General features: G+C 41.2%; 1 protein-coding gene across 1 annotated transcript in view; it reads right to left on the bottom strand.

The window, feature by feature from the left end:
* Positions 1-24,132, bottom strand: part of PAK5 (p21 (RAC1) activated kinase 5) — a 99,013-nt gene that overhangs the window by 74,013 nt on the left and 868 nt on the right. The window lies entirely within an intron of this gene.

The following is a 24,132-nucleotide window of genomic DNA, read 5'->3' as shown; positions in this document are numbered from 1 at the left end:
AACTATGCAGATTCCTACTACATGATCCAGCAATTGTCCTCCTTGGTATTTATGGAAATGATTTGAAAATTTGTGTCTACACAAAAACCTGCACACAAATATTAATAGTGGCTTTATTTATAATTGTCAAAACTTGGAAACAACGAAGATGTCCTTCAGTAGGTGAATGGATAAATAAACTGTGGTCCATCCAGACAGTGGAATATTATTCAGCACTAAAAACAAGTCAGCTATCAAGACATGAAAAGACATGGAGGAACCTTAAATGCACATTACCAAGTGAAAGAGCCAATTTGAAAAGGCTACACACTATACGATTCCAACTATGTGGCATTCTGGAAAAAAGCAAAACTATGGAGACAGTAAAAGGATCAATGGTTGCCAAGGGGTGAGGAAGAGGGAGGAATGAACAGGCAGAGCATGAGGATTTGTAGGGCAGTGAAACTACTCTGTAGGATATAATAATAATGGATACATGTGAAAATCCATAGAATGTACAACACCAAGGGTGAACTGTGACATAAACTATGGATTTTGGGTGGTAATGATGTGTCAGTGAAGGTTCATCCATTGTAACTGATCTACCCCTTTGATGTGAGATGTGGATAGTGGGGGAGACTGCGTATGTGGGGCAATGGGGTGTATGAGAAGTCTCCCTACTTTCTGCTCAGTTGTGCTGTGAACCTAAAACTGCTCTAAAAAATAATGTCTGTTAACAACAACTCCAAATCAGATGGCAGGCTAGGTTTGGCCAGTAGGTTTAGTTTGTTGACTCCTGACTTAGGTCTCTTGTTGAAGAAATTAATGAAAGAATCCTAAAGCCACATAATGAATGATCCCCAAACAACTGGCATTTTGCTCATAATTGTGTGGGTCAGGCACTTGGGAAGGGCGTCGGCTGGGCAGTTGTCTGTAACTGCAGTCGGATGCTGTCTGGGGTGGCAGGCACAGGGACTGGACGTCCAAGATGCTCACTCACATGGCAGCTGGTGGCAACTCCTTCCTGGGAGCTCAGACAGGCTGTCCGAGCGGCTACATGATGCCTCTCCAGGGTGGCAGTTCCTTACACCGTGCCGGGCTCCTCCCAGAGCTTGCATCACAGGAGAACCAGGTGGAAGCTGCAGGGCCTATCCTCATCCAGCCCCGAGACTCCTGCGGTAGCACTTCCCACACATTCTCCTGGGTACCAGGGAGTCAGAGCCCAGCCTGAATCAAGGGGAGAGGAAGTAGACACCACCTCTGCTAGGAAAAGTATCAAAGAACAAAACCATGTTGAAACTATACTCAACTACATTTTCACCTGGAGTGGGGGTGGGTGGGTAGAGAAGGAACAGATACTCATAAAGGGCAGACGATGAGGCAGGCATTAGGCCAGGTGCTTTATATACGTTAGCCTGCAACTCCCCGAAGTAGGTATCACAGCCCCCGTATTACAGCCAGGAATCGGAGGCAGAGAGCGATGAAGGAGCTGCCCAGACCACAGCGGTGGTCAGGGGCAGATTCTGGTGCCAAAGCCAGATCTGCCTGATACGCATCCTTTTAGACTAGTTGATGCTCCTGGGGACGCAGCAAAGGGAAGCAGCACATTGGGAGGCAAATCAGAGTTCTCTGGCTGAAACCTCTGTGTTCTCTATGACGGTGCTTCTTAAACTCTACCATGTACGTGCATCACCTGGGCATCCGATTGAGACGCGATTCTGATTCAGCAGGTCTGGGGTGAGCCTGAGATTCTGCATCTAAGAAGCTCCCAGGGGTTGCTGAAGGTGGCCTGTGGCCTGCACCTTGGGAAGCGACGCTCTGTGGTACAAAAGGGGTTCGTTGCCCAGACAGGGCGCGTGACCCAAGAAAAGCATGTCTCCTTCCCGAGGGGCCTGATAAACTTAGCTCTCTGTGGGCAGTTAGACCCTAAGGATAGAAGTCTGGGGTGGGTGGCAGGGGGTGGAGGAAAGCTGTTGGATTCCTTGGCAGTCTGCCGCTTCCCACCAGTAGGAATGGGGAGGAGTGAGAAATTGCCATTTTCCTCTGCAAGTCTTTCATTCCATCACTTTGGTCTTCCTGGAGTTGTGTGTAAAAATATAGATAATTGCAAAAAGCTGGACCACTGCAATTGTGTGTGATTCTGGCACAATAAGGCTGAGAGGCATAACTGAGTTCAGAAAAAAGACTAAGTCATAAATCTAAAGGGAAAGCAAACCAATTATTCCAAGTGACTCAATGGGATAACACTGACTTATCTCACAGCAGCCTCGGCTTAACTAATTAACTGCAAAGACTATTGCATTTATAACTGGAAAAGCTGACAAATTAAAGCTTCAGTATGTCCTTATTGGATGTAGCAACATGAAATTGCAGGTGCCGCCACTGCTACATCCATTCAGCCAATTCTCAGCGTGAGGCTGTACAAGTTGTTCAGGACCTCTAGGCGGCGCTGCAGCATCTTTATTTACAAAACCAGAATTTAAAACTGGAATCAACCGAAAGAAACCTGTTAGTTCAGTGGTTCTCAAAGGCACTGAATCGAATTCTGGAGGCTGGACCCTGGGAATTAGTATTTTAAGTAACTCTTCCCAGATGATTTTTCTACACTGCCCGTTGATGTGCTGGCATGAGCTGGCATTAAAAACAATTAAACCCATTACTGAAAAATAAGGAAACTGAGGCTGAGATTTATTCAGTTTGCAGGGACCAGACAAGGAGCCAGGAATCCCGCCGCTTGTTTCAACGGCTTTGCTACCAAATCACGGAAAACAAGAAGTGAGAGAATTTTAAACACGTTTAATTGTGAAAGCATCAAAGGATTGTTAAACCTCTAAAGTGTGTCCCGAAATCGAAGATACACCATGGAAGAAAAGGTAAGGGCTATCAAAAGGAATCATGCAACTTTTAACCTTCAATTGAGCTAATATTAATATAATGAAAAATAAGCCTTTTGTTAAGTATACAAAAATGGGTAGGCTTGTAATGTGGCCCCAGCACCAGTAGATGGCAGCATACCCTTAGGAATGCACAATGCTTGGGCCCATCTAGAGTAAAGCTGTATGTAATACAGTAAATACAACTTAACAGATGAGCTAAATGTCTAACGTGTAAAGTTTAAATTTACGTTATGTATACGGATAAAAAAACATCAGGAACTTCCCCAATTTTATTAGCCTACTACATTATAATCTGAAGAAACAGCTCTACCCCATGTGGCTGCAGTACTTTCTATGTTAAGATCTCCCGCCAGGTGTTATTGCTGGGGCATATGTTAATACATATGACAAACTATTATGAGCTGGAGCGTATTAATTCAATCATCAAATATTTATTGAGCACCTGCCCGGTGGCAGGCACAGTTCTATAAGTAGAATGTACAAGCAAATTAAAGAAAGCCTAGATGAATATTTCATAACATAGCATATGTTTCAGGACTAAGGTTTTGAGAGGAGGTAAGGAAGATAGACTCTATTCTTAATTGTTTTACTCTTGGTGGACCAGAGAGGAAAAGAGAAGAAAAAATTTTGGGAAAAAGAAAAAAAGCATGGCTATATCCAATCTTAGGGAACTTAGATGTCCTCCAGGATTTGTAAAGATATAATTGAAAAGCAATTCCATTCTTTCCTGACTTCTCCTTGAACAAAGGGCACACTTCTCAAACCTCCTACCCACTCCCTTTCCACTCCTCCCAATACCCTTCCCCCTCCTGGGTGTCCTTAGCCTCTCGGACACCAAGTTTCCCAACAAATGTCTCTATTCCAGTCCTTCCTGGCCTTTACTGCTGCCCCATCTGCTGTGTCCAGCTCCCTCCTATGTGTGTAGTTGGGCCAATACTTTCCAAGGTAGCCCCATCCACTGCCAGAGAACGCACACTGCTTCCAAAACCTGCTCTACTCAGTGTGCAGCTCTGAGGCCTCTCTGTGCTTGCTCTACTTTGCTCTGCCTGTGTTTCCTTCCAGGGGATTCCTAGAGGATCCTGAATTCCCCTCCTGTGGGGCAGCCACTCAGTGATTGAAGAAAACCATCCTGCACCTTCCTCCCCAGAGTCTTTGACCAGGGATTACCAGTGTTCTCAACCATCTGCCAAACTGTCTCTGCCCTAGACTCCCCATCATCTTGGCCACCTTTGTTTGTATGCACTGGTTAAACACTGTCCAAAGATGAAATGGAATGAATAGGACACCTTTAGAGTGAACCTAACAGGGCAGGAGGTTTGTTGTGAAAACTAGGTGGGCATGGAGAGCAGAAATGTGAGAAGAACACACTGCCGTTCCATCACAGCCCTCTGGAGTTCTAGCTCTGCACCACATCTATAATTATTTCCCCTCTGGAGAAAACATTCCTGGAAGGACTCTTGCCTGAGTTATCCACTGCTGCATCCCCAGCATGCAGCATGGGGCAGGCTTTTGCTGAAACAAAGTAACCTGAAACGGAAGAATGGGAATTTGCATTCAGGTCTCTTTGGAAGGAACACAGAAGGCAGAAAGGAGGAGGATTCTGGAACCACGATGACCCAAACATCGCTCCCTCCCTCTCCATGTTCAATTCCAGTCTGTCTACTTCTCTCCACCAAATGGCTTCCGAGGCCAATGGGCAGCTGGACATTAGCAAGGCCTGGGTACTGAGGACGTCTCAACAGAGGAACTGGTGGGCTGGATAGAAATGTAAAATAATTTCATCAAAATTTAAAAGTTTGGGAGGTGTTTGAGAAATAAAAGCATCCGTATTGAGTGGATAACGGGAAGGAGGGGAGCAGAAGAAAATTCTCTAAACATCTTATGAGAACACAGGGTAGGGAGGAAATATAGTATCTTTTGAGGGGACACAGTGCATCTCATTGAGGGAATTAGTTGGGGTTTTGTTTACAAAATATAGTAAGGAAGGAGGAATCTGATCCCAAGAGCAGAGAAAGGGGAGAGATATCCATTGATGGAATGGAAAAGTGGAGCCTCCAAGTTAATGAATGAAAAGCAATGAAGAAAATTAGCAAAGAAATAAGGAAAAGAATAAAATAATAATATACATTAAATGAAACACTAATATGGCAGAAAGAAAATCAAGCATATGAGTCATGGTACTGAAATATAAATGTACTGAATTCTTCTAATAAATGACAGACTGAGTGAAGATAAAATGTCATAAAACCAAATACCTAAATGCTATGTGCAAAAATATGTTAACACACACACAAATACAGTATTAGTTAAGGATATATCAGATAAGCATAAACAAAAAGAAATCAGGTTTGGAAATGTACATATCAGACAGGGGGGCATTTAAAATTAAATGCACTGAACAAACTTACTAATGAAAAAGGTTTTGCAACACAACTGAGAAGACTGGAAAACCAGTAGGAAAATTGGCAAAAGATCTGAAAAAAGGCAGTTCACAGAAGGAGTGGTCCAACAGTTAACAGTGATATGAAGAGATAATCAAACATATTAGCAATTAGAGAGAGGAAATGAAAACCACAATGACACTTTCCTTAGAGCTGAAAATATTAGAAAGGTTTATCACTGTCATGCTAAGGCATGATGAGGGTGTAAGGAGATGAGCACTCCTGTGCTTTACTGGCTGGGGTGCAGTGGTGTCGCTGTTCTGGATCGCCATCCGGTGGTGCCACTAAATTTAAGTGTACATATGCCCATGACCAGCAATCCCACTCCAGAGTGACAGTATGCCCCGTAGTCAAGAAAAAGTTTAACTCAACGCTGCATCTGAAGTCTAGCGTCAGAGAATAAAATATTACAAGAAAAGTATATTAAAAATCACAATCCTAGAGAGAGACTTAAATATACCTCTCTCGGAATTTGGCAGAAATAGAGAATTTTGCTATAAAAAGAAATAAGGCAAAGGAGAATTGTGTCGGGAAATTCAAATCTGGTCCGATTCTATAAACATTTTAGCCTCTGCTAGTTATCTCACATCTCAGCAAGCACTGCACCATGCCCAGCTTGATGAACAAACGAAATGCTGAAAACCTACTAAAGGTATCTATGCAGTGAACAAATCAGAAATCAAGAGATCTTGAATGCTTGGAAGGTGCTTACAGGAAGGTTTTTCATGCAATGCCCAGGATTGGGCTAACCTTCATCATTGCTTTTCATTCATTCATTAACTTGGAGGTCCCACATTTCCATTCCAACAATGGATTCTCTCTCCCCTTTCTCTGCTCTTAGGATCAGATTTCTCCTTCCTTACTATATTTTGAAAACAAAATCCCAACTAATTCCCCCAATGAGATGCACTGTGTCCCCCCAAAAGATGCTATATTTCCTTCCTACCCTGTGCTCTCATAAGACATGTAGAAAACGTTCATCTTTTCCCCTCCTTCCCCTTATCCACTTACAGAGATAATGCAAGCAGAGTTTCTTCCAACTCATCTGTGCTCATGATAATTGAGGTTTCTGGTTTCTCTGCACAGCCCTGCCTTGTAATATGCTATTAATGCCAGTATACCCTCAGCAACTACCATCTGTCTTAAACGCAGTTTTTGAGTTCCAGCTCTACCATGTGATGGTTGTGTGGCCTGTGAGAAGCGCCTGTGTGCTCTGAGCCTAGATTTCCCATCTGTAAAATAAGGTTGACATACCGACCCTCACTTAGTAGGGCTCAGATGAGGTCATATCTATCTATTCAAATGTGTTAGTACAATTAACCCCAGCCCTGCTCCCCAGAGGGAGTTCACATCCCTCCCAGAGAAAACCACGTTGAGAATCTGTTACCAGCAGACTTGGAAGCAAGAAATACAAGTACGCAATATTCACACTGGTTTGTAGACACTGAACTTTATAACTGGGCACAAAAGAGCTGTGGGCTTTTTCCATGTACAGGGAGACTTTCATGAAGGTTTTAAAAAGTATTATTACTACTGTCCCCACGCCCATCACCACCTCCACCAACCACCTCTATTATTATGCCCACCATCACCACCTTTATTCTTTTTCTTTCTTTCTTCTTTGACTTGACTCACATAATAACCTTAAAAGGCAGGAAGATGTAGTTTGGAGCTGAGGGAATGTTAACCGAGCACAGGGCAGGGATCCATCCTTAACTGAAGACATAACTCCCACCCTGAACTGTTGTCTATAAAACTGTGCCAAGGAGAGAAGCGAAAAGCTGAGTAGCAAATCGCTGTCTTTCCTTGAGCCAAGCTCACCAACGGGGTAGGAATAGTGCTGCGCCCAAGTTTTTGGTGTGAAGCTACCAAAAATCAGAGTTTTTGGAATGTGACCATTTTTGTTAAACTTGCCTGCATTGTTTTCTGTGTTCTAGGTTAATTTCTCTCTGGCTGTTGCTAATTTACAAAGTCTTGTCAACTCCTTGGCTTTATTTTTAGTCATTAACTTGGAAATGTGAAGCATGGCCGATGGGTTACAAAATTGCTTCCTGTTTTAGGCTTATTGTTCCTAAAGCCAAGTCACTGACGAAACCACCAGGATCATAGGATCTAGAAGACAGAAAATCATAGCATTCACGATTGCAGGTGCTACCAGCTAATTAGACTAACTGGGCTCTGAAACTGCAAGGTGAGAATGTAAACAAGCCAAATAACTATAGTAGGTAGTAACTGTGCCCTCAAATATTCCACTTTTTTAATCAAAGAACATAACTTCTTATCTTTTTGAAGATAATGAACTTATCAATAAAAAATAAACTAGTAATCAACATAAATTTCCAACAATACGAGGGTTTTCAAATCTTGACACATTTGTCCTAATTTGGCCACTAAAAATAATATTGCAGAAAATATAACAATACGTTAGGTTCACGGTTCCCAAACTGTATATCCAAGTGCCCCAGAGGACTACTGTGAACTCTCATGAGTGTGGTAGGATATTTTAAAGTTTTGAAGGAGACAGCAATGTCTAGCCTTTTTAAAAAACAATTCTGAAGTTGACAAGAATTTTTATTATAACATTTCTTATTTGTGCATGATTCTATCATCAAATATATTTTTCACCCTTCATCTAAATACTGTATATATGACATGACACCTTGTAAATCACCAGCTCAAGGTAGTTCAAGGTTCTACACTCAATTGCACTACATGCCTGTTGATGACATCACTGAATGTAAAGATGTGCGTTTGGCAGTTGTCACGATAAAAAAAGCAGGCTTTGTGAAAATCAGTGGAACAGGAAACGAGTGTGAGGTATTGAGGGATCCAACCTGCTTCCGAGGCTGAAGAAGAAGTGCAGTGCTCAGCAGATGTGCACGTTTTCATCAGTGTTTCTTTCAGAATGACATAAAATATCTTAATTTTGTGTACTATTTGTTAGGACATAAATATTTAAGTTGTTTGGATTGAACTATGTATTTATCAATAATAAATAAAATGATTAACTATTTCTTTTTGCCTAGGGGGTGCTGTGACAAAATTACTGAGATACCAGATTCACTGGCGCTGTGAACTGAGAAAGTCTGGGAATTGCTGCATTAGGTAAAAAAGATGAAATAAAAACAGCATCAACATTGTAATCAATCTTGCTTTTCCCAAGTGTGTGTTTGTGTGTGTGTGTGTGTGTGTGTGTGTGTGTGTGTATGTTTTTTCAACCGATGGAAGAAAATACATCAAAATTCAACAGTGGAGATGCGGTAGGTCTTTCTTCTCCATAGTTTTCTATATTTACTAACCTGTTTGTGATGAATAAGTGTTATATGCTAAAACAATGAAAGGTTATTAAAAGTGACTCCCTATGGGAGCATATTTGCTTCTCTGAATAAAAATAGCTGCTAAACATAACAGAGAGTTTCATTTTTTTTTTTTTTTTTCGGTACGCGGGCCTCTCACCGCTGTGGCCTCTCCCGCCGCGGAGCACAGGCTCCGGACGCGCAGGCTCAGCGGCCACGGCTCACGGGCCCAGCCGCTCCACGGCATGTGGGATCCTCCCGGACCGGGGCACGAACCCGCGTCCCCTGCATCGACAGGCGGACTCTCAACCACTGCGCCACCAGGGAAGCCCGAGAGTTTCATTTTTGAAGAAGATTTTATTGCACTCCGCTAACTTCTCCAGCTTCCTGCTCCAAAAATGCGGCATCTGGCTTTAGGACACAGGTTTTGAAGAAACCTGTTTCTATGTGTACCTCTTCTTTTGTGCTTTTTTTTTGTTTAAAAAAAAAAAAACCAAAACACCCATTTCCCACCCCTGCAGCCCTCAGACAGTGAACATGGCTTGGAGATTCCCGTGGATGGGGCTTCTCACCCCAACGGCTGGCAGATCTAAGGAGATGCTGCAACTGACAGGGCAGGGAGGCGGGGCCTGCTGATGTCACAGATGCTCTGTGGGGACCGTCATTTCTCTGGCTCCTGCTTCATGGTGGAAGGAATGGCCTGCAGCATGCTGCAGGTCTGAGGTGGAAGATGTCACTGGGAGTCTGCCCTGAGGAAATTCACATGTGAAAGTACTCCTGAGTGAAAGAGGTCTAGGGTGTTTTGCTGTTAAAATTGATGAACTCCTGAGAACTCACATTTTATAAAACTACAGGGTTATCTATACCACTGAGACATACGCATGTGGTCCTTGATTTATTGATTGTGAGAGGAAACAAAGTCAAAATATTTTTCTCCTACAAACTTATGGTTACCAAAGAGGAAAGGTAGGGGTGAGGGATAAATTAGGAGTTTGGGGTTAACATATACACACTACTATATATAAAATAGATCATCAACAAGGACCTACTGCATAGCACAGGGAACTCTACTCAGTATTCTGTAATAACCTACATGGGAAAAGAATCTGAAAAAGAATGGATATATGTATCTGTATACCTGAATCACTTTGCTGTACACCTGAAACTAACACAACTTTGTACATCAATTATAGTCCAATGTAAAATAAAAGTTAAAAATTAAAGAAAATACAAAATTTTCTCTTAAAAAAGCAATTTTCATTATACTTTGTACTTGAGATATTTGGGTTTGTTTCCTTTTTAAATGTATTGACCACTAATATTTTAAATGTATTTGACTGTTCAGCCCTTACACCAGCCCTATGAGGCAGTACTGCTATATCTGCTTTTAACAGATGAGGAAACTGAGGCACACAGGGGGCGAGTAACTTGCACAAGGTCAAACATCTAGAATGAGCAGGACCAAGATTTGGGCCTTCTCTTGGATAGTCTGACTCTAGAGGGCTCTTAAGCAAGACATTGTTACTGCCTCTTTGTAAATTTATGTTCTTATCTAAGGGGTATCCTTTCATTAGGAATGAATAGAAGACTACACTCTTTCAAAATACAAAGATCACACCTTCCCTGCATTTTCTAGGAATTCATTCCACTCTCAAAGTTTTCATAACAAAGTGTTTATATAATCTATTGTTATATATTCTATTAAGTGTTAGATAGTCTATTTTGTCTTTATATTGATAAATCTATCTCCCCCACTAGACTGTGTGCCTGTAGAGGGGGGACCATGCATTGTCTTCCTCCAGAGCTTCACTGCTGAGAACACAGTAGGCCCACAAAACACATTTGCTGAAGATGTGAAAGCCGGTGTTATACTGCTAGCAGCTGCACCGGTGCTGTGCCTTTAAGTCCTCAGCCCACTTTAGGAGGCCACCTGCAGCCATTCCTTTCCACCCTGAGGGCTACCCAAGTCTCTTTACCTGAAGGCGTCCTCTGGCGCTGGGGAATGCTTGGCCAAATATGGGGAGGCTGGATTTTGCCAGGAATTAGCTCCCAGGAGCAGTCGACAACCAGGGAGAGACTGGAGTTGGTGGACATATGGCCCAGTTTCCTCGCTTCCTGCAGGGATAGTTCTGAGCTGCGTCCTGCAAAGTCACATTCTCAGCGGGACTGAGACCCAGTTGCACAGCAGCTACCTGCTCACTAACACACCTTCTCTTGGCTTCTCTTCCTTTCTGGTCTCAGTACTCTTCCCTCAAAGCCACAAGGCAATGGATTCTGCCAACAGCCTAGATGGATTCTGAAGTGATTCTTCCTCATTTGAGCCCCTGGATAGGAAAGCAGTTGGGAGGGCTGCTCACTGCACACCCTGATCTCTGCCTTGTGAGATCCTGAGCAGAGGATCCAGCTAATAAGCTGTGCCCAACTCCTGACCAACAGTGAGGATAGTAATATATATGTGCTGTTGGAAGCTATTAAGTTTATGATAACTTACTACAATAGAAAGTACAACACAGTAGTAGCAATAGAAAACTAATACAGATTTTGGTGCCTGGAAGTGGGGTGCTGCTGTAACAAATACCTACAAACCTGAGTATTTAGTTTGCTAGGGCTGTCATAACAAAGTACCACAGACTGGTACTGGTACATTTCTTAACCAACAGAAATTCATTTCCCACAATTCTGGAGGCTGGAAGTCTGAGGTCAAGGTATCTACAGGGATGCTTCTCCTAAGGCTGCTTTCCTTGGCTTGCAGACAGCCTTTTCTCTGTGTTCCTGTGCATCCCTGGCACCTCTTCCCTCTTCTTATAAGGACACCAGCTGTACTGGATTAGGGCCCCATCCTTATGACCTCATTCAACCTTAATTACCTCCCTTAAAGACCCTATTACCATGTAAAATCACATGTGGCTTTTGGCGGGGATTCAATACATAACAACACAGGGGTTCTGCAACCAGAAGTGGGTGGAGGCTAGAGGGATGTTGAGGAACAGGTAGAGAGAGTCTAACTTGCCATGAGCAGCCTCTTACTAGAAATCTGGACTTTGAGGATGCAGATGGTGAGGGCACAGAAACAAATGAGGAACATGTTACTGGAAACCGGAGGAAGGGGGATCCTTGCTATGTACCAGCAGAAAGTTTAGAAAAATTGCCTTCTGGAGTTATGTGGAAAGCAGATGCTGTAAGTGATAAATTTCGTGACATATCTACAGAGGTTTCCAAGAAAAGCGTGGTCACTGCTTCCTGGTTTCTTCTTTCTGTTTGCAGTAAAATGTAAGAGGAAAGAGATTCATTGAAGGAAGAACTTTTTTTAAAAAAGGGAACCAGAATCTCATGACTTAAAAAATTCTGAGCCTCTCTACATGGCAAAGGTGAGAAAATGAAGACATGCACTCAGGAAAGCTTGCTTGAGAATAAAGGCTGAGGGTGTGACAGTACAACCAACTCTCAGTTAAAAATTCAAGAAAGGGACTTCCCTGGAGGTCCAGTGGTTAAGACTTCATCTTCCAATGCAGGGGATGCAGTTTCGATCCCTGGTTGGGGAGCTAAGATCCCACATGCCTCGTGGCCAAAAAACCAAAAAACAGAAGCAATATTGCAACAAATTCAATAAAGACTTAAAAAATGGTCCACATCAAAAAAACAAAAACAAAAAACCCAAGAAAGACCCAACGTCAGGGTATGCAGTCACATAAAAGGCCTTTTGAAGAAATTAAGGGTGTGCCCCACAGACCTTCTCAATCAAACCAGAAAACTAGGAAGCTTAAAGGCACTGCCCCTCAGCCATCTCAGGTGAGGCCGAGGTTCGGAAGGGTTCATCTTAACAATATCTGTGGATATTGAGCCGTTGCCTCATGGAGGGCACCACAGTGATAACCACACAACGTCTACGAAGTTCTTGAGAAATTGTTTCAATACAAGTACTGCCAACTTGGACAGCAAGGGACCAAGATATTACGTCAGGAGGCTTTCAGAGGCCCCCTTCCCCAATTCCACCGGCAATAGAAAGCAGGCTGATAAAACTACTTGGCTGCAAACACAGGCTACTTTTCATGGGAAAGAAGGGCAGAAACAGTACCCTGAGAGCAGGGCTTGAGCCACAGAGGATTATCCCCAAGTTTGAAACCTAACCAGTGAACTCCCAACATTTCCCAGGCTGGATTTCACAGCAGCTTTGGACTGGTGACTCCTTTTTACCTTCCGTTTCTCCTGTTTTGAACCAGAATGTCTACAGTGATTATCCGATGCCTGCCCCACCATCGTGTGTTGGGAGGGCTGGGGGTTCACAGTTCCACAGAGGGAGGGCAATGGTGCCCCAGCAGTTCTGCCCACACCTGACCCCCACTGAACTTGAGGTGATGCTCTAACAAGATGAGATGGGAAACTTGGGCTGGCATAAATACATTTTGCATGTGGGAGGGACAGTGAGAACCAGAGTGGACAGGCCCTAGGGTGGCTCGTCAATGAATCTGGTCTCCTGGTGCTCGTGTCTTTGTGTGATCCCCTCTCTGTGAGCCTGGGTAGGACCTGTGCCTTGCCTCTAACCAATAGAACATGGCAGAGGTGGTAGGATGCCACATCCACACTTGTGGGCTATGTTATATGGCAAAGGTCATGGGATGTCACCTGTCCCATGGTTACGTTACATGATATGACAACAGTGATGGGACATCACTTCATGATTATTTTATGACATATACATAAAACTCCAAGCAGGTAGCTCTTGCTCTCCTGCTGGCTGTGAAGAAGCAAAGTGCCATCAGTTCTCCAAAGCAAGGAGGCGAGTTCTGCCAACATCCTAAATGAGCTTGGAAGTGGATTCTTCCCCAGTCAAGCCTCCGGATGGCAATGAAGTCCAGCTGACCCCTGACCACAGCCTTGCGAGAGCTTGAGCAGAGAACCCAGACTCCACACTCACAGAAACTGAGATAATAAATGTGTGTTCCTGTAAGCCATGATGAGTGTGGTAATTTATTATGCAGCAATAGAAAACAAATACAAAGACTCTCAACAGGCAATGGATTGTGTGAGTACAGCAAACTCTTAGATTACTGCCATCCTGGGTACAGCTTTTGCATTGCAATTTTCACCTTATAGGTAATAGTAGTAGCATCCAATCAGTTGGATGGTGATGTGCAGCTTGGAAATGATCAAAGCATTGATGAAGTTCTTTATTACTAGCTTAGAGTCGATGATTTAATGCTTATATTTAAAATTATATGACAAAACGATTAAAAACTATAGGATTTGACAGTGCCCCCCAAGAAGCCTACAGCTGCCATCTTAGTGCCCCAATTTCTTTGAGATGCTAAATAAAAGATAAAATTAAATCTTTCAAGTTTCAAGCATGTATGGGAGCCACAGGGAGCCACATTCTTTTGCCTTTGGATTTAGAAGGACTATTTTCAGTTAGGTCACCCCTGCCAGGAGAGAAGAGCTGGGGCAAATAATGCATCCCTGAGAACATCATCTCTGTATATAGAATTTCCCAGTTATCAAAGCACAACCATCCTCACTGGAGGAGTTCAGCTGTCAGAAGTTCAGAGCAGGCCACTCAATGGGAAACCAACACGAGTCTGGAGCAATGCCTGTGATCTGAGGGTTCGTGTTTGACCTCAGATATGATCGGCTCAGGGAGTAGCGAGGCCACCATGGACAGAAAGGGAGCAGCAGGCATGTGAATGCTCAGTCGTTTGCATCTTGGTGCCTGTATTCTGTTGCTGTGTGGGATCTGTCCATCTCCTCCCTGGAGCTACAGTCAGAGACCACAGTCACCACAGGAATGCTGGGCCAGGGATTTTAGGCTGAGAGGAGGCACTCGGAAACAGACCTAACCATCAATTAGTCATAAATTACTTTCCAATACAACTGATGATTGACAATTGCTTTAAAATGGTACATTCTATTTATGTTTACCTTTAGGGCTAGGCAGATACCAAACTCTTGAGAGGAGGTGGCTAAGAGCATTTGTTCATGGGGCCTTAGTGGTCCACTTTTCATTGAAAACCTAGGATCCTCCACATTGTAGGATCATGGAACATGAAAGTCTAGCTGTTTTCTACTTGTCCCATGAGCTGCAGGTGTGAGATACAGTCATTTGTGAGTATAGAAATGTCACATGGGTGCCGGGATGAGCCAGCTGAGAGCCCAGATGAGGTGTGTGGTTAGTATCCTGCTCTCTTCAAAATGGAAGAAGGGGTGAGTACCTGCAGGGGTCAATCTCCTGTGATGATTCCTTCTGCCCTGAAAACACCAGCCTTTGTTTTTTGGAGTAACAACTAGGCTATATGAGCTTAAGGCTGCTCCAACTGAAAGGAAGTAGCTTAAGTGAAACACTGCAGCAAAAGAAGAAAGATGGTACGTATAAGTTGTGGATGTCAATTTTTACTTTTTTTTTTTTTTTAATTTTGGAGGTGGCTGTGTGTGGGAGGGTGGAGTGGAGGTGGGGGTCATGGTGGGCATGGGGCATACCAAATACTAACCCCATATATACAATGGAAAATGGTTTTCAGAAGTTTCCAGATTTGGTTGGATCATAGAAATGAAGATAGATAATAAATCTAGCTTTGGGTTTGGCCTTATCCACTCCTTTGGGACAAAGCTTACCTTGCCCAAATCTTCTGAATTTAGGCAAGTGAGAGAATTTGGGGTCAGTGTAATGTTTTTCTACCACAGTCTCTGTGGCAGTGGGAAGGTTGAGAAGGCATATTGAAAACGGAAGAAGAGGTTTCAGAAAGTAATGGGCACCAAGGGAGTGTGAGAGGCCAAGTCTGTTGTCCTCACTGGTTTAATAGTGCAGAAATATTAGAACTTTAGCAAAGGTTAATCACCTGTCCTCTCAGTGAGCACTTTGGTTCCAGTCAACTTAACAGACACTGCTGTAGGTGTTTCCAAGTGGTGTTTTTGTTGAGAGGTTTTAGAATAGAGGTAACCTGCCCCCAAAGTTTCATTTCATAATTACCTTTTCTTTTTTAAAAAATTAACAATCTTTACAACACATGTTATTTCTTCTGTAAGAGGTCTGTGTTTTTCTTAAATGTCTTTTGACAGTCATAGAGTCAGTCGGAAGGACTCCCGAAGTCTCAACTATTCATACCCATTTAATTAATATGCCCCTAAAACCTGCAGGATTGCATATCAAATCAATATCACTGGCACACTTAAAAATTGGATCTGACCTTTAAATGAATCGATTTATTTTGTAATAGAACAATTTCTTGATCTGAGACCTGTGTCCTTCACGGATGAGGGTTTAACCAATAGCACCCCCTGACCATGGTTTACAAAGCCCCACACCATCCAGTCCCTCTTTCCCTTGTGTCTGAACACTGAACACATCTCCCACCTCCTCTCCCCGCCCACTCTGCTACAGCCACAAAGGCTAACTCGCCACGCTTGTTCCCACCCCAAGGTCTTTAAATTAGTTCTTCCTTCCTTCCACCTGTGAATTTCTACCCTTCCTGGGCCTTCTCCTTCTTGGCTCCCTCATCCCCTTCATGGAAGGACAATCCTCAAGGACTACAAATGGCTGCACCCTTAGTTACTTTATAGTATGATGATATTTTCTTTTCTTCGTCACATTTATTGCTACTGTAGCTGTGTTGTTTGCTTATTTAAACGATCACTGTCCATCTTCCCATGAGAATTCCAGCTCCCCAGGACAGAGACCTGGCATTTCCTGTTCACATGGACAACCCCTTCACCTAGCACAATGCCTGGCATGGAGTGAGCCTCCAATAAATATTAGTTGCATGAATGAGTGAAATTAATGTAAAAATTTCTGCATCCTGGGAGTTTTAAAGATACAGATCTCAGAAGTGGCTCTGAGTTAACAAGTTTTGGCAACACTGGGTACATAGGAGGACATAAACTCTGAGAAAATAACAGTAACAATACCACCACTACCATCATTCCCAACAATGACAACAAAAACAACATTACGTTCTACTTACTGAGTACCTAAAAGCTTGTCTGAGGTGGTATCTTTTATCTTTTAGGTTTGGTAAGACTTTAATAAGCATAGGAAGGTTTAAAAATAAGTATTGCTGTATAACCTGAGAAATTACAAAATATATATTAAAATAATGAGGAAAGGAAGCAAAACCACAATACCAATATTTTTGTAAGAGGTTAAGTGTAGGTATAACAACATATCTTACAGCCATTATGATGACGATTATGATATTTTATGTGTCTTTACTGTTTTTGTTTGCATGCATTTACTTTTTTGCATTTATGGTTGAAGCAGCGAGGAAAACTTGATACATTCCACCTATGATGTTCTTGAAATATTTAGGAGATTTTGACTAATGTTTAAACGGATAATTTGATCAATGGAATTAATTTAATAGTAGGTACTGGTATTTTTCTGAAATATTACTTAATAGATCCATAATTTTATCACGTTATTAAACTAAGTACAGATAGTAGAATGTATTCTCCACACACCAAACCTCCTTATACAGTTAGGATCTGGCCATTCAAGCTTGCAAGAGAAATACCAGCACCCTCATTTTAGAGACAAGGAAACTTCTGTTCAAAGTAGCAGGTAGATGACTCATCTAAAGCTACGCAGTTTGTAACTGGCATCTTGGACTTAGATGCCAGTGTGCCGACTCCTTGGGCCTCCTCTTCCCATTTCTAAATGCTTAGATGGGTGAACGTCAGGGCATTGAACTTAGTGCTCTAAGACGTTTCCACACTCAACATTATATTTTAGTGGAAACAGATCTAAAAGAAGGGGTAGATCAAACCACATGGACTTAAGAGGGTAAGAAAATCACGGGGGATCCATGAGCTTTAAGAGGGGACCCAGTGGACAATATCAGGATGAAAATAAAATGACAGAAGCCACTCAGCCCAGCTGGAGGTCAATGTGAGGCTCCCGTGTTACAAGTCACGAAACAGGGACAGGTGCCAGAAAAGTCATGATGAGGCAGCTCTCGGAATTGCTGGAAGTTTCATTCAGTTAAGAGCCTGACAACCATCTGATACACAGTTTGAACTCCTTGATGACAACTCTCAGAAGGTGGAGGTGGCCCTAAAAGAAATAGCCCCTCTAGACTGGATGCTGACCAATGAGGAGAAGCACATCAGTGATGCGGAAATGAGAAGGAACCTTGTGAGAAATTGTTACCTTGGGTCAAAGGGAGATCATGCCAGAAAATATCAGAGAGTTGTCCTGTGTTCTAGGAAGGCAATTTTCAAAAAACATTCTAGGAGAGTGTGAATCCCATGGAGATAGGGCTAAGAAGGATGATGTGGCTCTGGAAACCTAAATCCTGAATGCAAAGTTGTGAATCACAAAAAGGGAGAAAATATAGAGAATTACAAAGTAATTAGACACTTCAACATAAACTATGACATGGGAGAAAACAAAACAATGGTACAAGTCTTCAAGAATGGGGAGGCTGGACCTGAGGATTTACCTCTCCTGATTTTACTTGTTTGTGTGAGTAGAGTGGTTTTTAATGCAATGGTCAGGAGCAGATGAGGATGAGGGAAGCTCAGCTTTGGAAGATTATGAACTACCAGAGACCATGGAGAGGACACAGACCCAGGCAGAGCCAGTGTGCTTTGCTAGACTCTGTGACTCTTCAAACTTGAAAGGATAAAAAGAAGATTGTTAGAAAGGATTTGAAGGCTACATTAGAAAAGGGGATGGTAAGGATGGGGGCATTTTACTTTATTATTTTTAAAATAATTTATTTATTTCTTAATAAACAAAAAAGTTTATTTTTTACATATTTCAAGATTAAATCTGAACTTCATAAATTATCAATAAAAAATCTTAAAACTTCAGCTATTATTTTTAACCCAAAGAGTTTTTAAAAATTGGATCTGACCTTTAAATGAATCCACTTAGGTTTTTTTTTATTGGAGTATAGGTTGAAGTTATTTTTAAATCAGCTCCCAAACCTTTGGTACAGATACCGAATGTCTATTTCTAGGAAGAGTTCTTTTTTTTAAACATCTTTATTGTAGTATAGTTGCTTTACAATGTTGTGTTAGTTTCAAGTGTGCAGCAAAGTGATTCAGTTATACATACAGATATATATTCTTTCTCAGATTCTTTTCCCTTTATAGGTTATTACAAAATATTGAGTATAGTTGCCTGTGCTATAGAGTAGGTCCTTGTTGTTTATTTTATAAACAGTAGTATGTATATGTTAATCCCAAACTCCTAATTTATCCCTAACCCCCCTTTCCCCTTTGGTAACCACAAGTTTCTTTTCTAGGTCTATGGGTCTATTTCTTTTCTAGGTCTATGGGTCTATTTCTTTTCTAGGTCTATTTCTGTTTTGTAAATAAGTTCACTTCTATCATTTTTTTTAGATTCCATATATAAGTGATGTCATATGATATTTGCCTTTCTCTGTACGACTTACTTCATTTAGTATGATAATCTCTAGGTCCATCTATGTTGCTGAAAATGGCATTATTTCATTCTTTTTATGGCTGAGTAGTATTCCATTATATCTATGTACCATATCTTCTTTACCCATTAATCTGTCAATGAACATTTAGGTTGCTGCCATGTCTTGGCTATTGTAAATAGTGCTGCAATGAACACTGGGGTTCATGTATCTTTTTGAATTATGGTTTTCTCTGGATATATGCCCAGAAGTAGGATTATTATGGTAGCTCTATTTTTAGTTTTTTAAGGAATCTACATATTGGCTGTATTAATTTACATTCCCACCAACAGTATAGGACAGTTCCTTTTTCTAGGACGGAGGCATTTTAAATGACTTCAAAACCAGAGAAGTCAAGTTCTTGGAGAAATTATGTTCTATGACACTAAAAGGGATGAAATATTGCATTCAATAATCTGTGAGACGGCTGTTTATCCCAGAAGATCACTAGCCAACTGGAGAAAACTACTCTCTATTTTCAATTAAAACAATGACAACAAAAAGAATAAGAAGAAAAGAAAACACAAAAAAACCCTGGGTAGTATGTGAGGAGCGAGTTGTAGAAGCCACAGATAATCAAATTTGATGTCAGCACTAAGACAATGGTTCTCCAACTTTCTGGTCTCAAGAACCTCTTATAATTATTGAGGACCACAAAAGACTTTGGTTTATGTTTTATCTATCAATATTTACTACATTTGAAATAAACTGAGAAACACAAGAATACAAAGCACAAGATCCATTAGGTACCAGACCAAGGACATTAACATATGCCATGTAGATTTTAGGAAACTCTACTGTACACCTGGGAGAGAATGAGAATGAAAATGGCAAATGATGCTTTAGTATTATAATGAAAATAGTTTTTATCTTCCATTCCCTGAGATAGTCTGAGGGACCCTCAGGGGTTCTGGACCAAACTTTGAGAACTGCTGCAAAAAAATGTTTCACCATGTGCCCAAGGGGACAAGAACAAAGATATTCATGACATTATTTATAAATAGCACATATTTGGCAATATCCCTTCACTGAGAAACGGAGAAGCTGTAAACAGCTATAATTTTTAAATAAATTCATATTGATTTGCAGAAAATGAGTTTACCTTAAAACAATGTTAAGTAAAAAGCAAGTTAGAGCATATTATATACACTATAGCATCATTTAATAAAATTGAAATATGCCAAATAATACTATTATTTCTATGGTTTTACTTGAAAATGAAAAACAAATCTGAAGCAATATTAAGATATGCTATTTGTTCACTTTAAAGAGAAGCTATAAAGGCTTTTTTAAATGGCCATTTATTCTTTTTTTTAATTTATTTTTTTAAATTAATTAATTTATTTAATTTTGGCAGGGGCTACTCTTCGTTGTGGTGCATGGGCTTCTCACTGCAGTGGCTTCTCTTGTTGCGGAGCACAGGCTCTAGGCCTGTGGGCTTCAGTAGTTGTGGCACACAGGCTCAGTAGCTGTGGCTCGCAGGCTGTAGAGAGCAGGCTCAGCAGTTGTGGCTCACGGGCTCTACAGCACAGGCTCAGTAGTTGTGGCACATGGGCTTAGTTGCTCTACGGCATGTGGGATCTTCCCAGACCAGGGCTCAAACCCGTGTCCCCTGCATTGGCAGGCAGATTCTTAACCACTGTGCCACCAGGAAAGTCCCCATTTATTCTTTTTATTTTAGTTTTTATTGGAGTATAGTTGATTTACAATGCTGTGATATAAAGGCTTTTTAACATTATCCTCTTTATAATTTTTTAGCATTTTTAAATGATTTCTGGGCTGTTACAGAGGGTGATCACTAAGCTCAAGCTTCAGTCCACCTAAAACGGTGGTTCTTAAAGTTGTTTCCACCCATTAGTAGCGTCAGCACCATCTGAGAGCATGTTAGACGTGTAAACCACGGGGCACACCTAGAACTACTGAAGCAGAATCTCTAGGGTGGGGCCCAGGAATCTTGGTTTTAATAAGCTCCTCAGGAGATTCTGCTGAAAGCCCAAGTTTGAGAACCACTGGGCAAGAACAAACGTGACCATTCATCCTGTCCTTTACGTAAATGTATCTAATTCAGCAGGAATTTTGGTATTATTGCTTATGACATTCTTGTGGACAAAATGATGTTACATATAGAAAAGAGTTTCTCAAAGATATTTGCCAAACGTTTTATGTTTTAAAAAGCACTCCCCACCCCACCCTCACCTTGCCTACACACCTTTGGCTTGGGTACCTGAAGTTTAACTTTTGACACAAATCGGAGCTAACCTGTGGCTCCTGGTTTCTGAGATTATGGAAATGTTGGCCAGTGTAAACGTGTATTGATATATTATGTGGATAAATTCTTTTGTAATTAGCTAAATCAAGGTTTTCAAAGCATGGTCCCCAGACCAGCAGCAACAGCATCACCTGGAAACTTATTAGAAGTGCAAATTCTTAGGCTCCATCTCAGCCCTGTTCAATCAGAGACTCTGGAAATGGGCCCAGCAATCTGTGTTTATCAAGCCTTCCAGGTGATTCTATTGGACTATAGTTTGAGAGACACTGACCTAAATGAATCTACATAGAAGAGTATGTCCTGGTGATTGTGACATGTACTTTAAAGAAGGTTTGAACAGGAACAGCTCTTTAACCAATCAAAGAAGTGAGTATTGGTTGCAATGGTGAATTTCCATTCAGAACCAGCTGGCCTGAAGCTTACTGACCAACCCTGAAGGACCAGCACTTTGCCACCACCTAAGGCACTGTACACCTCTTCCAGTACTGCTTTAATGTCATGATCTGTTTTCTCATTTTCCTTTGTCTGCTTCAAAGGACAAATTGACCAAATTAGAATTGTCAATTCTACTTAACTTAAAAAAACTTTGCCAAAATGGCTTTAAATCTGCACCACTCTACCTATTCATTCCTTTCTATCAATTCATTTATGGCTTCGTATTTCAAAGACTGTTCCAACTTCTGCAATATATACTGCATGGTTTATAATTTGTCCTTCTCAAGTCACTTGCAAGATTTCTACAGAGAAGTCATTTCCAACGAGTGAGATCATCCAAACCTCATGGCATACTTTGGCCTCTGCAACCTTTTATTTTCCTTATTCCAAGAGGCTGGTAGAGTCAGTAGGATTCTCTTGGACCCTGATTCAATATGTGCTGACAGCACCAACTGCATTCATGGGATTTGGAGAAAGAGAGGCTCTATCTAAAGGAGTTTGGTGAGAGTATGAAATATGGATTTCTTGGGGGTCCTCCAGTTAGAAAGTATTTAATTAGCTCCGCTCTTTCTGGGGAAAATTCAACCTAGCTGACTCTTGTTTTGTCACTCCTTGTCTGTTTTTATTTTTTTCTTGCAGGTAAAACTGTGCCTGAAATTTTCAGAAATCCAGGACTGGATGCATACTCGAGATGTATTTTCCAGATGTCTTTCTGTTAGCATTTAAGTGTCTAAAACAAACATTCACGTTTCACGCAGACTGGATACTCACACATTTGGCATCAGGGCTAGGAAGCTCATGATGTGAGTAAGAGAATCACTGGGCTCAGGAGCTCAGCAGTTAGGAAATCTTGCTCCAATCAGTGGCTCATATATTAAGTCTGAGAGGATAATGAGCCAGCCCATCCAGGAGATGGAAGAGATGAGCTAGAAAGTTCTCTTAAGTCCTACATCCACTGACCATGGTGGATTATCACTGAGATGGGAGATTCCTACTTCACTGCCAGCCAGGACCTTCTAGGACCTGGACAAGTGAAAAACCATGGTGAAATAAATGGTACTCTATCCTGACCCTGTAATAACCACACTCCCTGATATGAAAGCACATCATGGGCCTTTAACTACTTTCTTCCAGAATGTTCCTCATCAAATGATTATACTCAGGGGTAAAAAAATAGCCCTTGTTTCATTTGGGCAGTTTTCCTTTGTCATGTTGATCAATAGCAGATAACTTTTCTGGGCACACTGTGTCTTCTGTTTTCTGGGTTTTATAAAAACTTGGAATATGAGAAAAATAGTGAAACTAAAAAGCAAATTCTTTCCAATCTCAACTTCTTTTTAGATAAGGTCCAGCCTATTATTTAGTCATTAGTGAGGCATTAGTCTTTATTTCGGAAGAAAATCATGTTCAGTAGTAAGATACTGCCTAATATTAACCAGTTGAGTTGGTTAATTGGTCAGTTTCTATTAAATATCAATCAACACCTGCTTAGAATAAGAGGTTCCTTTTTGTCCCTAAAGTTTTATCTTCTCAAATATCTATCTCCTTAGTATTTTACATTTTAGCTGGCTTGAAAACTTTCAAAATCTTATCAGAACATCAGATTCACAAGATGCAGGATTAGAACACTCTGTATAGATCTTTGGGCAGAAGAGACCCACATGTTCAATACTAGAATAGAATGACCAAGACCATGCATAAATGATGGAATCACAATTCCAACTTACTCAACTCAGGTGGTCTCTTATAAGAATTTCTTGTAATTTACCAGATAGGTTCCTTCTTTACTCCCTTTAAAAATGCATCCACTGTTGTTTTATGTATCATTTAAACTCAGTGTATTCAATATGCGTGTTAATACAGAATAAGGTGTTTATGTAGCTCAGATGCCTACTAATATAAATCTAATCTATTGGATAACATGATGATAAGCTTCAATGATGTTTAACTCCCATAGGGAGCTTTTGGGAAATGACCCAGGGAATTCTTATCATTCTGAGGTGCAGAAGGAAACTGCAAAGGCTGGACTTTCTTTGTAGTCTCTTGACATATCTGAAATGTACTGGGTCTGAGTTCGACTTTAATGCAATTATTTTGATGAACATTCCTTTTAAAAATCTACTAGCTATTTTTTTAAGGTAAATTATAGCCTATTCTAGGACTCAAATGCTTCATCTTTTATTTGAAATAGATCTTAGACTATGAAGACTATATACATATAATTTATATGTATATACTTATAAATATATATTTGATTTTTTATATAAAGCATATACGCATATGCATGTATGTGTGTACACATATATAAATCATTTATTATTGTTAAAAACTGTTATTACTGGGGCTTCCCTGGTGGCGCAGTGGTTGAGAGTCCGCCTGCCGATGCAGGGGACGCGGGTTCAT

Source organism: Neophocaena asiaeorientalis, unplaced genomic scaffold (genome assembly GCF_003031525.2).
Source record: "Neophocaena asiaeorientalis asiaeorientalis breed wild unplaced genomic scaffold, Neophocaena_asiaeorientalis_V1.1 scaffold400, whole genome shotgun sequence".
Taxonomy (NCBI): Eukaryota; Metazoa; Chordata; class Mammalia; order Artiodactyla; family Phocoenidae; genus Neophocaena; species Neophocaena asiaeorientalis.
This window is presented reverse-complemented; position numbering and strand designations above follow the sequence as displayed.